Below are 20,311 nucleotides of genomic sequence, written 5' to 3'. Positions count from 1 at the left end.
ACCATCCACGGACTGGATTGAGAAGGTGATTGGGCAGCATCCGGCTCACGGGCCTTAAGTTGCCTACCCCTGTCCTAGACCTATCTGTGTGTAATTTAGCAGGTTGTATCCACTATGGAGGGTCAAGTCCACCTGTAAATTTCATCCAATTCTGTTTAAAAAGAGAAAGAGAAAGTTATAGGAGTTTTAAAAAACAACAACGTAATAGTGAAGCAGGGAAGCAAGGCACTTTGTTTCTCTGAAGTTGATTTGGCCTCAGACCCTTAGCCAAATTGGAAGATTCTGAAGCACTTTAGATCAAAGCAAACCCTTTTTTTAAAGTCCCAAATTGAGATCCAAGCCAAATCTTGAATTCAGTGCATACCTCAAATATAAACCACTAGGCAAATTAATGGAGTGACTTTACATTATTAGACTACTAACTGGTTTCTGTAGTCAACACAGAGACCAATAGCATATTAGGATATTCCATCAGATGAGCAAATACAGTACATCTCCTTAGAATGATAGCATTTGATTCAGCACATCACATTCCAAAATCAATAGAGAAATCCTTTTTGCATTGGGCTGTGGTTTGCTGTCTTTGGTTAAAAGAACACAATGTTGCTCTTGGCCCTACAGAAATACAAATCCAATGTTGGATATAAAATACTCTTTAATTGTCTATTGATTGTTCTTAAGATTTTTGTCTCCAAAACCTAGTTCAATGTATTCACAGAGAACTTATGCCTTAGTAAAATCTTTGCAAGAATATTGATCTAGAGACAGGACGCTAAAATCATGATGTCTCAAGTAAAAATGTGCTACAATTATAAAGACTCCGTCTGCTCTGTGTTGTGCTCTCAAAATGGCACCTGATTTTGATACTGTTTGCCAGCTTTCCCCAACATGGGGCTCTCCAGATTTTTGGACTACAACTCCCATCAGCCCCAGCCAGCTTGGCCAATGGAAAAGGATGATAGGAGCTGTAGTCCAAAACATCAGAGGGCAGCAGTTTGGAGTCCATTGCCTTGATTCACCATCCTCTAGCCAGCAGCACAAAGGCTGTTGCACTAGGGCAATAATAATGGTTGAGTAATACGATATCTAGCACAACTGTTGTGCCTCAGAAGCTGGCTTTGCAACAGGAAGTATCAGGGTTACAGCAATCTGTTGCACAACCAACCAAGAGAACCATGCTAGCTTCCTGTACAAGCCATTCTGCTAGCACAAGTAGCTAAGGGACTTCAACTTAGCACTACATTTAATTCATCCCCATGAAGTCCAATACAGTGGTACCTCGGGTTACAAATGCTTCAGGTTCCAAACGCTTCAGGTTACAGACTCTGCTAACCCAGAAGTAGTACCTCGGCTTAAGAACTTTACCTCAGGATGAGAACAGAAATCGAGCGGCGGCAGCGCAGTGGCAGCAGGAGGCTCCATTAGCTAAAGTGGTACCTCAGGTTAAGAACAGTTTCAGGTTAAGAACGGACCTCTGGAATGAATTAAGTTCATAACCAGAGGTACCACTGTACCCTGTTTCCTACAGTGGCCAACCAGAAGCTTCCAGGAAATCTATAAGTAGGGCTTGAAGACAATGTCCTTTCCACTGTTGCTTCTCAGTGGTATCAAGAGCATTCCACATAGCTGTCATGCCTAATGAGGATCAAGAGAGCACATGGCTCGATGCATCTCTAAAAGGACCCTGTCCAATTCATTAGGCTGCATCCGCTAAAACTGAGATCATAACACAAGGTTAAATGTGGCATTGGACCCCTAAACAGAGGCCAATGACTGGCAGCAAGGTTCTCCCAGATGTGAGTAACTTTGCTCTCAAAGTAAAGTTTGGTCATAGAGCAAAGCAAAATGGACATAGAGGTCCATCTACCACAGCAGGTGTGGTTATCTCTGGACCACTTGGAAACGTTCTGCTAGGAAATTCCCCAGAACACTGAGGAATCCCTTGGATTTAAAAAGAGGTGGTCTGACCATGAGAAAGGATTACTGTGGACTGCTCCTGCTTTCAGACAGCCCCTCTCATCACTTGGAGCGAAACTAATGGGTGTGCTTTGCTCTTTGTGTTAGGCCAGCTATCTCTGGTGACAGCCATATCATAGCCATGTAGGCTAGGAAATCCTGAGCTGAACTGACTGCAGTTTCAGCTGAACTGAGATCACCCTGAGCAATTGTCTTGTTGATCCCCCGACACCCAATGGCAATCTTCTCTTGACCTTCTGGCCCAGCTCAGTGCCAATTCTAGTACACGGGGGGGGGGGGGAGGGAGAGGTGAATCAGGTCCAGACCACCCAGTTTGCCCATCCAAGTCTCTGAGTAATGTGTGACAAGTCAGCTCCCTGATTCATGATTAAATCATGAAAGAGTGTTTTATTATTACAGTTGGCTTTTAATTTATCACATAGCATTTAACACATCATGACCCAAACAAATAAGTGATTCTTCAGGGCAGCATTGTTTTGTAGCTCTATGGGACAGAGATAGCAAATTGGTCACAAGTGTCCAGGTGCTGCTCATTAAACTAACCCTCATTAAAGTAACAAAAAAACCATATATTCTTAATACTGCACTATGTTAGTTCCTAGCTCCCTTCAGAGAGGGATGCCAGAGAGACTGACTGTGGGAAGGGCATGTATGCTCCCAGCCCCCTACAGCCCTTATGCCCTTGTATATTCAGGCTGAACACTTGAAAATGGCTCCTTTATCCATTGGCCACTTCAGCATTCATTTGCCTGACTTGAATACTGGCACTGAGCCTACCCTCCAGATCATTAGGTACCAGCCAACATGGTTAGAAAAATTAACACACAATAAAATAAATGGAGATAAAATGTGTAATGGCTAACACAGCATGTCCTCAGCTCAAGCACATCAGTCAATGATGCATTTTGCAATTAAAGCCTTGCAGGAAAGAATTAAAGAGATATTAATTATTTATTGCTGTTTTGTTTTTGCAATTACTCTCCACTGAATTTCCCCTTCATCGCATCACAAATAAAGTTCATTTCTAACGCACTTCAACTTCTGTTTCTCCAGCAAAATCTTGCTGTTTGGTCTCAGAATACATTTAAGTATTATTGATATAGAAGAGCTGTAATTCAGCAATAAAAAGTATGTGCCTGTGATGTTGTACATTTTCCAACATGTTTATGAACTCGCAAAATCAGATGCAAATCATTATAGTGCTGGGACACAATTATTATCAACCTATTCCCTTCAGAAGGAAGAATGAACATTGCTGGTATAAAACGTCTTGAAAAGGGGGGACCAGCTGTAAATGGAAGTGATCCTAAATAAAACAGTTAACTGGGAGGCCATTCAAGCAGCCCAGGTTTGAAAAGTATCTGGTTTCTCACAAATACATGTTGATTGCCCTCCAGTATGAGAAGCTAGGACTTCAGCTCCTGAGTGAGACCGGACCAAAAGAATAGCATCCTTACCTCGACCAGCCTTACATGCCATCAAGCTGATAGACCAGAGGAGGTAGCACAAGTGGCAAAAGATAGCAGAGAAGCAGCAGGATACCAGACACCAAGGCACAGGGCTGCCCATTTAAGGATCTTCATAATCAAGCAAGAGGGTGGGGGCCTGGAAGGGGTAGCCAGGGTCCAGGATATATAAATATTCAGTTAGCATGCAGCACTCATTGAAATATGTCATTCCTTCCTTTGGGCCCGTCTAGGCTTCTGAGGCAGCCTGTCTCTGACCATTCTTGATTTCACCTTCTACTACATAATTTTCAAGATGATATTAACTTATCATCACCCTGCTCTGGTTAGCTGGTCCAGAGCACTGTGTGACTGGCTTCCTCCCAACTCCTGTTGAAGTTTCCCTGGCCTGGACACCCATAGAAGAAATGGAAAAATTGAGCAGCCTGCTCAATATAATTAAATTAAGGCATAACTGAGTAAATATACAGGTGGCATTGGTCATCAATTGGTTACACCAGAAGAATGAAACCAGTTAATGAGATATTTTTTCCATTGAAAACAGTAAAGGCGCCTTACAACAAGAGGAAAAAGTGCACTTTTTTCTTGAATTTTGCAAATCAACATTTCACCGTAAGGTGTGTGTTTAAAGATAACTGAACTGTCTCCTACTGTGGTTTCATAAATTAACATGTCAGCATTCACATCTGTGAAATCAGTTTATTAACTTGGCATTTGGCATCTCTGTACACCAATAAAGATCAAAGACAACATAGGACAAGACAAAATGTAAACTGCTATAAGAAATGGATCAAGTGACCATCATAAATCCAGGGCGCATGTAAGCTGTGGGTTGATACTGTTGCAGCAATGCCATCTCTCTCTGAGACACACATGCTCATTAACCCCAGACTGAAATGGGCTTATGTCACAGCTATGTAGATGTAAATAATGACCCACATCTGACGGTATTCCATAGTTTTTCAATAGAGGCAATCTAATGTACTTTCAAATGTGAAAAGGGTGTGTGTAGGAAGATATGCATGTGAATTATAAATGCAAAGAGGAAAGCAGTCTCAACTTTCAGGTGTGCCATTGTAAACAATGGCTGAGTCTTAGCCTATGAATTTCACTACTCCACAGAATTAATATTGTGCAGTCTGTTTTGTTCCTGGTGAAGTTCATAGCCAGCTGGAAGTCCAGCCCAACAGGGGTTCTAGCAGGGAATCTAGTTCAAGACAATCTAGTTCAGGTTGTGCTTTGTACCCTGGAGAGTCACATGAACAGAATCAAATATAGCTTTGGCAGTAGACAACCATAGATTGGCTCTTACATAGGGCTGTAGCTCATTCTATGTGGTTTGTTCAACGTGATGGCAGAAGTCTCTTGTAACTAATGAGCCTTGCCCTTGAGCAACCATCAGCTCTTAACAAGTGTTTGGGGGTGTGGGGACTATGGCTCCACCAAGGTTTCCAGGCTGGAATCCTTAGAATACAATATGATAGCACAACACCAGCTAGGATGTCACCTAGGGCTTTTAAGGAAGCAGGGCCACATGGGGTTGCTGCTACCTTCTTGCTTACCTCCTCTATTTCATCATTTCCTTAAGAGTCCACTGTCCAATCCCTCACGCACAGGGATTCTGACCTTAGCACCATGGCATAGAAGGGTTGCACAAAGAACATGACCCATTTAATTTCATATTGTCAGAGGGAAGGGACAGAGAGACTGAAATCCTAAGCATACTTCACTGAGACATCAAATGCAATCCTATTACATTTATTAAGAAGTAAATTCCACTGGGTTCAGTTTACTCCCTAGTAAGCAGACTTCAGATTGCAATATTACTTTCCAGTAGCTCAATGGGGCTTATGCCTAATACACATATATAACATTGGACCATATGTTTCAAACCAGGCATAGGCAAACTCATCCTCCAAATGTCTTGGGACTACAACTCCCATCAAATCATCTGGAGGGCCGAGTTTGCCTATGCCTGTTACAAACTGATAGTTGCATATTGACATTTGTATTCAAAACCAAGAAAGATAATGGATAAAAAGTAACAGTTTGGAGCTACAATTTCTAGTGCATTGAAACTGGCAGAAATTTTACATTAATGCCATGAACTTCTCATTGCAAAGGGAGTGCAAAGGGGACTATCATGTCTTTCCATATGGTTAACAGTAGGACGGAGGCAGTCTCTCATTTGTTCACTGTGCACTTGATATTGTCATGCTGTTCAAGAATTGTGTGTCTGCAGTTTTTGCACAACTGGCAAAATGTTGAGCTAGGAAGATGATTTTTTTAAAAAAGGGGGCATATACTCTTGCAGAACTAGACAAGATATATGTAGTGTGAATTCTAATTTCCCCATTATACAGTAGTTTTTGTTACAGTTAGCAAAATCCAGCATGCTGTGGCAGTCAAAGGGCTAATGAGACTCAGTTCAAATTCACACTCCACCACGAAGTTCACTATGCAGCACTGGGGCATTAGCAATCTCACAGCCTAACATACCTTACAGGGTTGTGGTGAAGATAACAAACCTCACCTACAGTACAATGAGGGCTATGAACTTTGGGGTAAGGTGGAAACAGGAGCTAGGAAAAAGAGATCCAGAGGATTCTGAGAAGAATGACAGTTCAGCCTCCACTCACCCTTTGGCAGAAATTGGGATGTGCAGAGGAGAAGTGGGATTGCACTTAAGTTCCTGGCAGGATCTTGAGCTTTGCTTCTTGTTTGCTTACTGCAAGCCTGCACTGCTGAGAAACTGCATGTAAAAGCCATGGTAAAGCTTATACATCTTGGAGCTGTTTCCTTCATACTTTCCAGGTTTATTTAAATCTCTTTCTCTCCCCTTAGTCAGCTAACAAAAACAAACACTGAAGAGGAAGGTTTGAGCTTTCTATTTTAAAAAAGAGAGTTCTGGAGTACAGGAGTTTATTCATCATTTCCTTTGAAACCGCCTGGTTAAGTACAAACAGTTCCAGTAATAAAGAGATGGTTCTAATTCAGCTACAAGGGAAATCTGTCTCCCTCTCAAGCACCCCTGTGGCTAAAGAATTAATTAGGAAATGCTTTTCAATTAGATTAATTGTTCCACTGCTTACTCCTCAGGTCAAAAGAGTGCATAAAAATTACAGACTGAAGCAGTCATGTTAGGTGCAGCTAGGGATGGACAAAATCAGTGTATTTCATATCCATGCCACTTCCAGATGTATTTCCCCTCATAACTAAGTTATGTCCCATTGAAAACTTTAAGCTGCATTTTCTCACTGCAAGCAATTAGCAAATATGCATTTCTAAACATTTTCTCTTTTTTAAAAACATCCATGCTTAAAAATGTATTTTGATAGGTTTGAGCTGAGGACTGCACTAGAACATTCAGAAAATGAGAAAACTAGTAGATAACTGGGTTCTAATCTGCATGTTGGAAGGTGCCAATCAGGTAAGTGTTCCCTGAAATTTGCAGAAACTGAATTCTAGAAGCATCGCTAGATGCTATTCTCAACAGTTGGCATGTCTCCATATGAGGCACACAGCATGACTAACCTCCTAGTCTATTCCACTGAAATGTGTGGACCAGCACAATTTGTACAGTTGAACTGAGAAAAAGAGAAATTCTTACAGGCTCTCCAGGGTAGCGGCACAGGGTATGCTATTTTTCACTCCCCAGGGAATCTGGAGGGCAGCAGCAGTTAATAGAGACAAAGGTCACCAAGCAATGAAAAAGAGCACAGTGGATGCAGTAGTCCCTGTGGGGAACAGAGGACACAGCTGTATCTCTAGCTGCACATATAAACCTTTAATGAACTGCCAGCTTTAAGCGCTTCAGTTTCATTCTGTGCCATCCTCATGCATCATCATCATCATCATGCTTCTATAAAAAAGGGGGAGTAATAAGCAGGGGAGTAATAAGCAGATTTCCTTTATTATATCTAGTCAGCACAATATGTTTTGCACAACGATTTATTATGGGCATACCAAGACCAGATCTCATAATGAGGGCATAAGATTAAAGGGCTGTATTCAACATAGTGCTAAATAGTTTCATCATTGCAAGGATATCTGCTTGTGCAATGGAATTTCCTCTGCCTCTTCTCCCACCCATGCCCTGCCGAACAAATCTTTTCTAAGTGTTTCCCCCAGACACACCAACTCTAGGGGGCAGAGGTGTCGTCAGCCACGTCAATATTTCTTGGCAAATGGCTCAACCACCCTGAATATTGAGGGGTCAGAAGAGGCCAAACTTCTGAGCTGAGCGTGGTGCAGCATCAAAGGCAGGCTCCTCCTGAGTGTGAGAGAGGAGGAGCTGCGGTCATTGAAACTGTATGGTGCTGGGCAAGGCCTTCTCCCAACGATGCATGTGCATCACGTGTCACACATTACATGTCAGCATGTGATGTCACAGGTGCCCATCAGCTATGTAATGCATCACTGCCCCTCCCAAATCTTTGGCCCAAGGTGACACCTTTGGTTTCTCCAATCCTCCAGAGCAGGAAATTTAGGTCCAGTTTGGAATACACTTGGGATACACACAAGCTAGAAATCTCAGGAATCCAAGAGCCCTAGATCCAAAGAAAAAATCAGCCTGAGGTTTCAGACTGAGGTGAATACCAGGCCTTACAGAACCCAAGAGGGACCATCCAGACATTTTATCTTGGTCATCCTTTTGCCAAGACAGTACAACACTAAATAAATTTCAGATTTCAAAAATTCTAATACCTGGGTGAGGCCAGGAGCAACTAGAGCACAGCACCACATAAAGAAGGTGCAAGAGTAATTCCCACAACTGGCACGTTGTTCTGCCTCCACCCACAGCATACTCTTTTATGCACAGAGTGGCTAAGGAGGAACCACACGAATGCACAAATGCATATACTGAAGTGCATATCACAAGCTATAGTACTGGATCTCAGCTAAATAATCTTAGACCTTAATAGGCATGCATTAGCTACATTGTTTAAATATGTACATTAAGTTAAACCTAATGAAAGCTAGATGAAAATTATGCTGTTGATTTTTAGAAAGAATGCTAGCTTTTTTAAAAAACAAAAACAAAAACAAAAGCCACCCTTGCAATTAGCTTGAAGATTTTTAAAAAGACAAGCTAGACTGTTCCCCATTCACCACTGGCAACGCTTCTCTAAACTATGTTGTTACAGTGTGTCAGTGGTAGACATACTAAGTTTGAAATTACTTGAGAGTTTGGTAAACAGGAGGAGGGAAGGGGAATATAATTTGCCATGGATATAGGTAAAAGTAGCTGAACCAAAGAGAAACAAGAAACGGATGTGCAGTCTGGTTCTCAAGCAGCTAGAGCTTAACTTGTTGGAAGACAATGTGATGCTCTCCAGATGTTTTGGAGTGGACTATAACACCCATCATGCCTGACCATTGGCCATGCTGGTCAGGGCTGAAGAGAGTTGTAACCTACATCATCTAGAGGGCACCATATTGGCTATCCCAGATTTAACTGAGGTATTTTTCCTCCTCCATGACACTCCATTTACTGTGCCCTTTCCAAAACTGAAATGCCTTCACTACATTGCAGTCAAGCAGAGCCACTGCCAACATTTCAGAATGAGATTTCAGCAATGCTTCTTTTCCTTAAAAAATGTTTAGGGGCACTCTCATTTTCCTACTCATATTGAAATACTGTCCCTCAATGAGGCAAAACTTAGATTCACAAACTGTTTAGGGGTATTTGTCCCCCTAGAAAAAAAGCACTGGATTTCAGTAATAGCAGAGAACAGTGTGATCTCATGACTCTTTCTGTGGCAAAAATAAAATAAAAATGCAGCTGACCATACCCACGGCAGTTATTTAAACTGTCCAATTTCTTAAGGGTAGCAAAAATGTTATGCATGTAATCAGCATCTTGTTCATGGGCTCCACCATCTTGTTAAGTCTTCGTTAATAGGGCTCTGGCCCCTTAGCTGTTTCTATTACCAAAAATATAAAGGTAATCAGTCATCTATAAGCTGAGCAAAGAGAGAAAATGATTATTACAAGGAGGTATGAGCTGTTAATGACACTTTGTCTGGAGTTCTAGATGCAATCAGGCATCAGCATAAAACGTCAAGTGCCTGGAAATTCAGCAATGGAAAAGAGATTCATCCAGTAATATATGCCTAACATGCTATCCATTAAACCTTGATCTCTATCGTGAAAAAGCAACATACATCCACATCTGATCTAACTCTAGTTTCACTCACAGCAATAGCAAAGGACAACAAAGGCATCAAACACCTGGCACATCCTTCTGCCATCTGCTTAAATTGTCCTAATGCAATTCTTACATGGTTATTGCAGATGCCACTCAGACTGCTTAGTGCAGTCATTTAATCCTATGGCAAAGTCATAGCATAGCAGTACTATTGGTTTCCCACCAATATCACTAATTTCTTTGTAATTGTTTGGTAAATAGTTGATGAGTTCTTAAAAATGGTCCTAACACAGTAGTTTCCTGAAAGGGAACATTACTTTAGAAGTGTGTTTAGGGAGGAAGGAATAGGTTGTGGGTTTTAGCAATTACTCTTCCACAGCTAAACATAAATGGCTTGAAGACCATGCTAGTAACACTTTGAAACCTCATTAGCTGATGCTAACCAAACAGCAATTGTTCTTCCTGATCCATTGCTTTCAGGGCTACCCACCAACACCCATGTTCTAATTATCATCACCTGCTTCCCCTTCTGGCACATATCTCCTACCAAAAATAAATAAATAAATAAATGAATTTTCAATTGTCTCAGTTTGGATTCTGATATTAGAATTTTTATCTAAGATCCTAACACCTTAATTTAAGGGGCTGAAACTTGACATCAATGTTTAGAATCCAACATTTTGATTGTATGAATTTTCTTCCTTTTCAATAAAGTTGACTGAGTTCTACTGAAAAAAGTCATATCAGATCATGCTAAATATTAATAACTGGGGGGAAAGTTGGGATGTTACATGCTGGTGCTGAATATCAAATATTTCTAGGTTTTAATTTTCACAAAGCAGAATTGTGAAGGGATGTTGGGTTTTTGTGCATGTTCATTTCAATGCTGTATCAAACTAGCATAACTGAGACCATGTTGAGAAAAATAGACAGAAAGGTTGGCTTTGAAAGAAGCCTAATGCTTGTGTTAGCTTGAGATATCTCAATAAATAATTCAGATACGAACTGTCCTGGGGTACACACATTTCAGGATCATTTTTTAAAGAAAATGAAACAGCAGCTCTTCATCTGATGAGCAAATGTTACAACAAAATAAGCTCTTTGCTTTAACCGCTTACTGAAAATACTTTGTTTTGCTTAATTTTGTGTTATGTACCAAATATCCACTTGAATGTCCTCTTGGTCTAGCCAAGCAGGATCTAGCTTAATTATAGCTCTGATGCATGAGATTTACAAATAGTTTAAAGATACTAAATTTATAGCAGATTCTAGTTTCCTGTCCCTTGTACTTTATTTATTACAGAAGTGTAAACAGTGCAAAAAAAAAGAGGAAAGGAAAGCCCCTCTTTGCTGCAATGCAGGTGTGCACATAGAGTTTATGCTGTACAAAATGAACTGCAGCAAAGTTTCCTGGAAATGTAATTTAACACTCCAGAGTCAATTCCCTTTCTCTCTGATATAATGTTTAATGCCATATCTTTCAAGTTTCTGAACCAGACCAACTGCATTAATCATCTTACTGCTGCTGTTGTTTTTCTTTTCTTTCTTTTTTTGGAGGGGGTGGGGGAGAAAGGCCACTCGAACCGTATTTGTAATTGTGTCTGTTTCATTTGGAATACTTTAGCAACCCAGCTCAAGATCAGTTCAGTTCAGTATCAAAAAGGAAAGCACAGATATGATATATGTGCTTATAAAAAATGGGACATCTTCTAAAAAAGGAGGTGTGGGGACACTTTCTCAAGTTCATTCTGAAATTCACATTTCTTTTAACTTTTTCTTGACCTCCCACTTTATATATTTGTAAAGCTCTGATATTCAGTTTGTTTTTTTAAGGAAACATGCATGGACAAATGCATTCACCACCCCAGAGCCTGTATTATATAGTTTGCCATGGCATTAGTTATAATGGCCTGTTTTTTATTAACTGAATTCAGGGACCCCTTTGGGGGCTGACCAGAGCATGTTAAATTATATAAATACTTTCAGTTAACAAAAATCCACTTGCTGCAACTTTCCATATGGGGTTGTCTGAGACACCTTTTGGCTAACACATTTCATTTGAACTACCACCATCAGATTTGCTCTCCTCAACCTGAACATGTGGGTGTCCAGATTTACAGTATCTTAAAGGGGAAAAAACCATGCTAGGTCTACTCTCCTACAGTAAGCAAGTACTGTTTTGGGCAGGACAGGCAGATAAGACAGTGATCAAATAACCAACTCCAGATTTTTTCAATCACCTCCAGGTTTCTACTTCAAGAGAATGCATTAAAGGAATAAGATAAAGGAGCTAGACATACCAGAAACTTCATAAAAAGAAAATAAATGTTTTATTTTCCTTCCAATCATTCAGTGACTAGCATGAAGCACCACCATCCTCATGCAAGGAGATTCCTAGGACGGCATGAGCAAGCAGAAGTCCTTTGAGCCGTGGCCACAAGCACTTGCTCAAGCTATCTACTCTGTGCTTCAGAGTGCTTAGTGCAGAAGAACTATGATTTGGTGAAGAGAAAACCAGTACTAAATCAAACAGGACCTGGGTCTTACAAGTTCCAACATGTAGTTTATGCTTTAGAAAGTGTAAATTGGGAAGTCTATTGATTCTTGTCAGACTGGTTAAACACAGAGCAAAAACATCCTTGGCTGTATTAAAGCAAAGAAAAGTGCCTATGTCCTTGTTTGCTCTCATGAAAGGAAAGCTTTTAGTAGATAAAGTATTCTTTAAAAGACAGAAGGTTGGAGCTTTGGGTTTTTGTCACATCAGGGCTTGTTAGCAGTTAACAACTATGGTATTCTCTTCAGAAAAGGCTTACTATTGTCTGAATATTTCTCTACCCCTTAGCCAGACCTACTTTAAATTATTGCTAATATGCTAAGGACAGTAAAAACACTCATCTAGAATAATTATGAACACTTGTCCAATTTTTATTTCTAAGTTACAAATCAGTACATTTTCGGGAAGCTATGGATACAATCCACAAGACTGCAGATGAAAATAAAACGTAATGACGTAATAAGTGATCAACATGGATGAATGAGTCTAAGGATGAATAGGAAATGTACCATCCCTAAATGTCCGCAAGAGATTGCACATGTCAGTCCAAGTGCTTCCACTTGATCATTTGCAATACGTATGATTCCTAGACATGGAACTGGTCCCAAAGTTCTAATCTCATCTAATCAAGCTCCTACCCCACTCAAGGTCAATGCCATTTTCTGAACCATAATTCCAGCTTTTTCTTTTTAGGTACAGTTACTGTGCATGCACATATACCCCAAAATATGCTAAGTATATAATTAAAATACCTGATGATGAAGCAAAATTGGTGCTGCCCTTAAAGAATGGAAAGGCAGCACCTCTTTTGCTTCATTTCTCTTTTTTACAATTACATAAATCATCATCATCATATATTTTAATATTTTATTATGATAACTTATGTAAGTTTTGCAATGCATTCAAAATCTGAGACCAACAGAATGTCCTTTTGAAGATGAGGAAATAAATCAATACTCCAGAAAGTGGTCAGTTGGATACAAATGTACAATTGGATTTCCAATTGTAGAAAATCCTTGACTGGGCAGAATCTTGATTATTTTCCTTAGGAAGGACTGTAATATTATCCATTTTATAGCACTCTTTTTTATATATACAATCTTTGCCCCACATTGCATTTACAGTACTATTCTTGCTGTACACAGTGATCATGTAACTTTGTCTGCATGTTCTTTTTAATGGTTTGGATCACTTTACACGACCCTCTCAAATGGGACCTACATGAAACATTAGATCTAAGTTCTAATCAGAATAGACGATTGCAATTAATCATCCTAAATTAGTTTTGCGCATTAACTTCAATGGATTTACTCTGAGTCGGCCTACAACTCGCAATTGGCTGCAACTCACAGACTCTAAATTCAGCCCCCCCAAATATATATAACTGATCAAATAAAGAGTCTACACAGGCTCAAGATAGAACTCAGGAATTTAGAAACAGCGACTACCAGAAGCAGGAAGACACCCTGCATGTACATTTGCCACAAGGGTTGTTTTTGCTCTCTGCATTTTTCTTGAAGCCGTGAGAAAATAATATCCACTGTCCCCCTAGAAGGTAAAAAACCATTTTGGGATTCAGGAAGGGTATCCGGATATAGTTAGATCAACCCCTGTATATGGCATTTATTGACCTAAGGCCTTCAACATTGTAAACCATACTGTCCTGTGAACTGTCCTTCTGAAAATTGGCTACCCGGAAAAATTTATGAACATCCGGGTCCTCCACAATAATATGACAGCAACAACTGCAGATAACAATGGCTCTCAAAGTGAACCATTCACAGTGGGATCAGGCGTTAAACAGGGATGTGTTATCGCCCCAACTCTATTTATTATTTTCATCACCATGATCCTACACACTGTCAAAGGGAAACTTCCCACCAGATGGAAAGCTATTTAATTTGAGTAGGCTGAAAGGAAAGAATAAGGTTACCATAACTTCTGTCATAGAGCTTCAATATGCTGATAACGTAGTGTGTGCACACTCAGAGGATGACCTCCAAACTATCCTAAATATATTTGTAGTAGCTTACGGAAAGCTTGGCCTATTGCTCAATATAAAAAAACAACACAAAGTGCTGCACCAACAAGCACAAAACAGCCCCTCCGTAATGCCACAAATCCAACTTAACATTGGAAAATGTTGATCATTTTTCCTACTTAGGCAGTTACAGTATCTTTCCACAAGGGCCAACACTGATGCTGAAATCCAGCATCACCTGAGCTGTGCTAGTGCAGCTTTCTCCCAACTGAAGCATAGAGTGTTTGAGGATCAGAACATTCACAGAGAAACCAAAATGCTTATTTGCAAAGCTATTGTACTACCAACTTTACTGTGAAACATGGACCACTTATAAACTTATAAACACCATCTCCAACTCCTCTAAAGATTCCATCAATGGTGTCTCTGAAAATTTTTACATATCACTTGGAAAAATATGCAAACTAATGTCAGTGTACTGGAAAAAAGCAAAGATCACTGGTGTCAAAGCAATGATTCCTCATCATCAACTTCGCTGGACTGGTCATGTTGTCCAGATGCCTGATTATCATCTTCCAAAGCAACTACTCTATTCCCAACTTAAGAATGGTAAGTGTAATGCCAGTGGACAACAAAAGAGGTTTAAAGTCTCTCTCAAGGCAAATCTTTAAAAATGTAGTATAAACACTGACAACTGGGAAACACTGAGCTACGAGTGCTGCAATTGGAGAACAGCCTTCACCAAAGGCGTCATGGACTTTGAAGATGCACAAACTCAGGACCAAAGGGAGAAACAAGCTAAGAGGAAGGCACATTTGGCAAATGTTCACCATGATCAACTCCCAACCGAAAACTTATGTCTCCATTGTGGAAGGATGTGCGGATCCAGAATTGGCCTCCATAGTCACTTATAGACACACTGTTAGGACCACATTCATGGAAGACAATCTTACTCGGCTATGAGTGATCACCAAAGAAGAAGAAAACATTTGACACAATTCCTGGCAGATGTAACTTTGCAGAGTAAACTTTGTGTTGAAATCAAGTATTCTGAAGAGCACTTTTAACAGGAAACACATGACATCTTTATTAATGAGACAAAACCAATGTGGGTAGCAATGGTGCCAGATCCAACGAACATAGATCACAGTCCTGACCTTTGAAAACCCGAGTCTGGTTTTCAGTTAGTTCAGGTGCAGCATTATCCTGTGTCCAAAACAAATTTTATAAGGATTATAACGATGTCTTTTGCAGGACTGCTGAGACATCCTGCTTAAAAAGTGCATGGAGTGCAGGCAGCCAGTTCCCTGCTTTCAAACACAGACAATAGCTTACATTACATATTTCAGCTACATTCCCAAGAGAACAATATAAAACATTATTCAGACTATTACACATACCCCTTAGTCTTATTTCTGAAATGCACGATAAAATGCACCTTGTCCTCTTTGCTGTACCACACACAACACCCCACCCCAATTCTCTATAGGCCTTTTGGTGCTAAGCAGCTAGAAAAAAAACTGATTTACTTTCATAATTCTGCTCTCAAAATGCTAGTGATAAAGAACTATAAATACCACAAATTTACTGCAAACCCTGGAGAAGTCTACCTGACAGATGCACTGAAGCTTTGATATCTTTCTGTTTATTTGGTGATATAATTTACATCACTGATAAGGCAATTAAATTTATTTTACGCATTAGCAGATGGTGAAGTAGGAACTTCCTTTTGTTCCCTGTGTAAAGTTATTTGTATTTACTACCTGTATCAGCCTGCCCAGGTCCTTAGATAAGAATGAACATCCAGCCTCTTGCCGTTTCACCACCACGTGAAGTTAATTAGGTGGTAATAAGGGATAGGATTTTCTCTGTGGTGGTGCCCCCAATTATGTAATGGCCTGGAAGAGCAACTGGCACTAACACCTGCCTGTTTGCCCAGGCAATCATGGGATGCAAGTCTGCTGCTGCAATTGATATGCTGGATTTTTTATTCTATATTTAGTTTGCATTATGACCTGGTATTCTTTTGTGTGGATTGTTGTAACCCACCCTGGAATCAACTGATGAAGAGCAGGTAATAAATAAACACAATAAACACAATTATGTTTGTATCATAATTATATTGGTTTGTGACCATACAGATTAATTCATCCAAATGGGTATAAAATCTAATTTCAGAAGATAGCTCAGTTGGTTGGAGCATGGTGCTGATAATGCCAAGGTTGCAGGTTTGATTTCTGTATGAGGCAGCGTATTCCTGCATTGCAAGGGAGTTGGAGTAGATGATCCTCAGGGTCCCTTCCAACTCTACAGTTATATGATTCTATAGTCCACACTATGAATCATTAACACACTTAAGAGTAGAGGCTATACATTACAGCCATCAATTCCCATGGATAATTTTCACTCCCAGCCCCAGTTGTTGTTGGCACCAAAACACAGTGAATTCCCCAGTCCATTCTGATCGCCATGAATGATACGGAATGAGGGTCATGGGTACATGCACTATGCAAATGCCCCCAATGTACATAATGATTGATGCAGTTATTGTCAAGAAGTTTATAAATGCAAAATTCATTATTCTATCCTCACTTGGGTGATTGCCATGAAAAGCAGTCTGAATTGGTAGAAAGTTAACAATGAATATACTACCTCGCTTTATAGGATTCCTGTGATTTGGCTATATTTATCAGACCCCAAATACTGTTCATTTGGCTATCATTGCATTTGCAAATGAAGAGTCATCACATTTATTTCTGACACACAAACACAGTGTTTCCAGCAATACTGCTACAAGTGACGCATAAGGGGATGTGTCAGCATAATGCCAGCTATATCTGACAATCTGTTCAAGCAGCTGGAGCCCTTGTTTTCAATACTGTGGCATAACCAAATCCTGATGCCATTCCACATTATCCCAGCTCTGCACGTTGCTGACTAAAGTCACTGCAAACCTTATAACGTGACAGAAAATAACAATTACACACACACACACACACACACACACACACACACACTTTTGTTTATTTATTCACATCCAAACTCTCTCTTTCCAATAATAATTCCAGTAATATTATCATCTGTCCAGCTGGAAGGATGCCCTGAACCACTACACGCTTAATAAACATCTATCACCGTACATCAATGTCCATAAGTACTATCATTCTGGCATTTGGAAAACAACTGCAAGACAAAACCATTTTCAACATCAATTTCTGTAGTGAAGAGAGTGACATAAAATATTGAAAGGATTTTGATAAGCTAATCTCTATTTTATGACCAATATTCACATAGTTAATTTCAAGTGCTTACTTTAGAAACCTGGAGCAAAATGATGCTTGGGGAATTGCCCAGCCACAATTTGTATACACTTTTCTCACATCTGATCTAATGAGGTAGGCATGCAGGAAGACACCTTTGTGATGTGTCATCTAATTCCTGATTCTCTGTGGGACAGCAAGCCCAAAGGAGATGGTGGCCATCTCCCTGTTCTGGCCTGGTGTGGCAGGATTCCTGGGAGCCTCTGTGGTAACACAAGACTTCCAGGGAAGGCAGGGCTTCTTGGATATAAAAGGGAGCCCCAAACATGAGACGAGGCTTGTTCATATCAAGGCTTTTCCACTCACCACACTTCCTTCAGTCACTCACTGGGAGCATTGCTGGTCACTAGTTGACAGGGCCAGAATGTTATTTTGCTCATACATGATTGGCCATCAGAAGGGCTGAACAAGTGGTTATGACTTTGGAAAGTATACATGCATTACTGGGGTGGTTTGTCCATCTTTGGTCCCTCCACAAAACTCAGCTTTCACCTGTGGCTCCTAGAAGATGTGACTGGCTAGCTAAACTAGGTGAAGGTAGCCAATGGGACTCAAACCCTCAATGGGATAGCCAATGGAACTTAAACCCTGCATGCAAAGACAGGTTCTAGTAGATTGAGCAAACGAGACCAATAGTGGGTCCAACGGTCAAGAAAGCAGTTTCTGCACATGCTATAGAGGGAAGTGAGGGGCAGATGGCAGGTAGCTCATCTCTGGTGCTAAACCTCTGCTGCCTTGTGGGATATCTCCGAGAGAAGAAAAGGCAAAGGAGGTAGCCCTAAACAAATCTGGAGTACAGTCCCTAAGACAGTTGGATAACAACTTGTACGCCTTCTTCTGGCAACTCCTGCAGCGAAGCTGGTGCCCAGTGTATTGCTCTGCTTTTCTTTGGACCACATCAGCAAGGCCAAGAGTGCGGGCTTGTCATCTAGGCAGCCCAGGTCCTGCATTAACACTACCCAGGCTTGCACCGCAGGGAGGTCACTGTGGTGCTGCTAACACAGTTGTTTTACTTCACCCCCAGAAATTCACTCCATTGAGTCTCAAGACAGATTGATGCCAACAACAACCTATGTTCCATCAAGGGGCTCTTTACTTTAGGTTGCAGCCTTAAACACGGTTGGGGGATCTGTCAACAACAACAACAACAACAACAACAACAACAACAACAACAACAACAACAACTGAAAATAACATACAGAAATGCATCTTAATCAGGAAAATGCTTTGCAAAAATAGGCAAAATAGCATTTAAATTTGTAAATTAGGATAAATCCATACTAAAAAGGTGATGAATTTTCAAGAGGATTACACACACTCACTGATATGTAAATGTGGAGAACTGCACTTAAAAGTGAAAAAAAAGAGAAACTGAGGGAAACAGAAATTAAGACAGATTCACCCATCCCTTGCAACATAACAAGAGCATGGTTAACATTCCTGGCAATGTTATCATTGTAGTGGATTAAAATTCCCTGCGGTAAAGGCAGGGCTTGCAATAATCCTGTTAACTATGTGAGGCGGGTGCAATGAAGCAAATAAAAGTCTATATAATGGGGTCTTGTATCGAAGGCAAATTTATAGCTCCAGTGAAAGCAATATCAATCTTATTATATAAGGATGGCAATCATAAATGTTTATTAGCTTGGGTGACAAAAGAAATGTTAGTGGTGGGGGAAGGATTTCCTTTTAATTTCATACTCCAGGGAGAGACACACTAATAGATAAAGGATCAAAATGTTCTGATTTTCAAGTGGAAGAAGAAGGCATCCTTCATTTGTTTCTGCAAGGTTATTGGACCAGATTTCATAAAATGCTGGCATTGAAATAAACGAGAAAGCCATTGATCACACAATACTTGTGGGGAACTGGTTGTTTTCTCTTTTGTGAAAGAGATAAGGACACAACTATTAACTCTGAAAACAAATGAAACATGTTGGTACATAATCAAGATTTTAGTTGGAGAAACACAGAAGGTTTTAATCAGAGTCCCCTTGGGACCAAATTAAAACAATCCCTTTTCTCAGACATCACCTTTTTTTCTCTTGTTGACATTCTTTCTGGTGCTTGTCTGCACTAACCACTTTTTGTAGGGAACAGCATGAAGAACAGTCTTCTTCAACTGTTCATATCCCATATAAAGTAAAAAGGCAAGGGAGGACCCAGCTGCAATGAGTGCACAAGCTCTGCCATCTGCCACCATTCCACTTGCCCTTCACAAGCTGGAGGGCAACTGTCTGAAGCAGACAGCTAACTACCGTATTTTTCGCTCTATAAGACGCACCAGACTGGAAGACGCACCTAGTTTTTGGAGGAGGAAAACAAGAAAAAAAATATTCTGAATCTCAGAAGCCAGAACAGCAAGAGGGATTGCTGCGCAGTGAAAGCAGCAATCCCTCCTGCTGTTCTGGCTTCTGTGATAGCTGTGCAGCCTGCATTCGCTCCATAAGACGCACACACATTTCTCCTTATTTTTTAGGAGGGAAAAAGTGAGTCTTATAGAGCAAAAAATACGGTATATTCCTGGAGGCTCCCCACACATTTTAGAACCTTGTAAAATCAGGTGAAACTGGCCATACAGTTGGTTGTGCAAAGAGAAGCAGTTTTGGAACCAGCAGAATGCCCTCACCTTATGAAATCTCATCCGATGACTGCATTGACCATCATAAAGAAACAGCATCCAGCCTACCCCTTATATTGTCAAAAATGTCAAAGCAACCTAGGTAGCTATCACCCCATAAATGAGCCCCATAAGGTAGTTATTCTCCAGGTGGTCCAAGAATGAGTGGAGGAGAGAGACGGCAAAGTCTGCTGGCCCCACCTTCAAAATCCTAACGCTTACAGATCTCCATGTGTTGGGGG

The 20,311-nt window shown here is 40.5% G+C and overlaps 1 protein-coding gene and 1 long non-coding RNA gene across 9 annotated transcripts in view; one reads left to right on the top strand and one right to left on the bottom strand.

Moving 5' to 3' along the window:
- Window positions 1-11,989, top strand: part of LOC128407761 (uncharacterized) — a 67,473-nt gene extending 55,484 nt beyond the window's left edge. Inside the window, exons 4-5 of the long non-coding RNA XR_008328888.1 lie at window positions 6,782-6,873; window positions 11,841-11,989. This is a non-coding gene — a long non-coding RNA (uncharacterized LOC128407761). The remainder of the gene's footprint in view (window positions 1-6,781; window positions 6,874-11,840) is intronic.
- KCNIP1 (potassium voltage-gated channel interacting protein 1) overlaps window positions 1-20,311 on the bottom strand; it is a 546,638-nt gene that overhangs the window by 393,176 nt on the left and 133,151 nt on the right. The window lies entirely within an intron of this gene.

Source organism: Podarcis raffonei, chromosome 2, assembly GCF_027172205.1.
Source record: "Podarcis raffonei isolate rPodRaf1 chromosome 2, rPodRaf1.pri, whole genome shotgun sequence".
In the NCBI taxonomy this organism is placed as follows: Eukaryota; Metazoa; Chordata; class Lepidosauria; order Squamata; family Lacertidae; genus Podarcis; species Podarcis raffonei.
The sequence above is the reverse complement of the archived record's forward strand: the minus strand, read 5'-3'. Positions and strand labels throughout refer to the sequence as shown.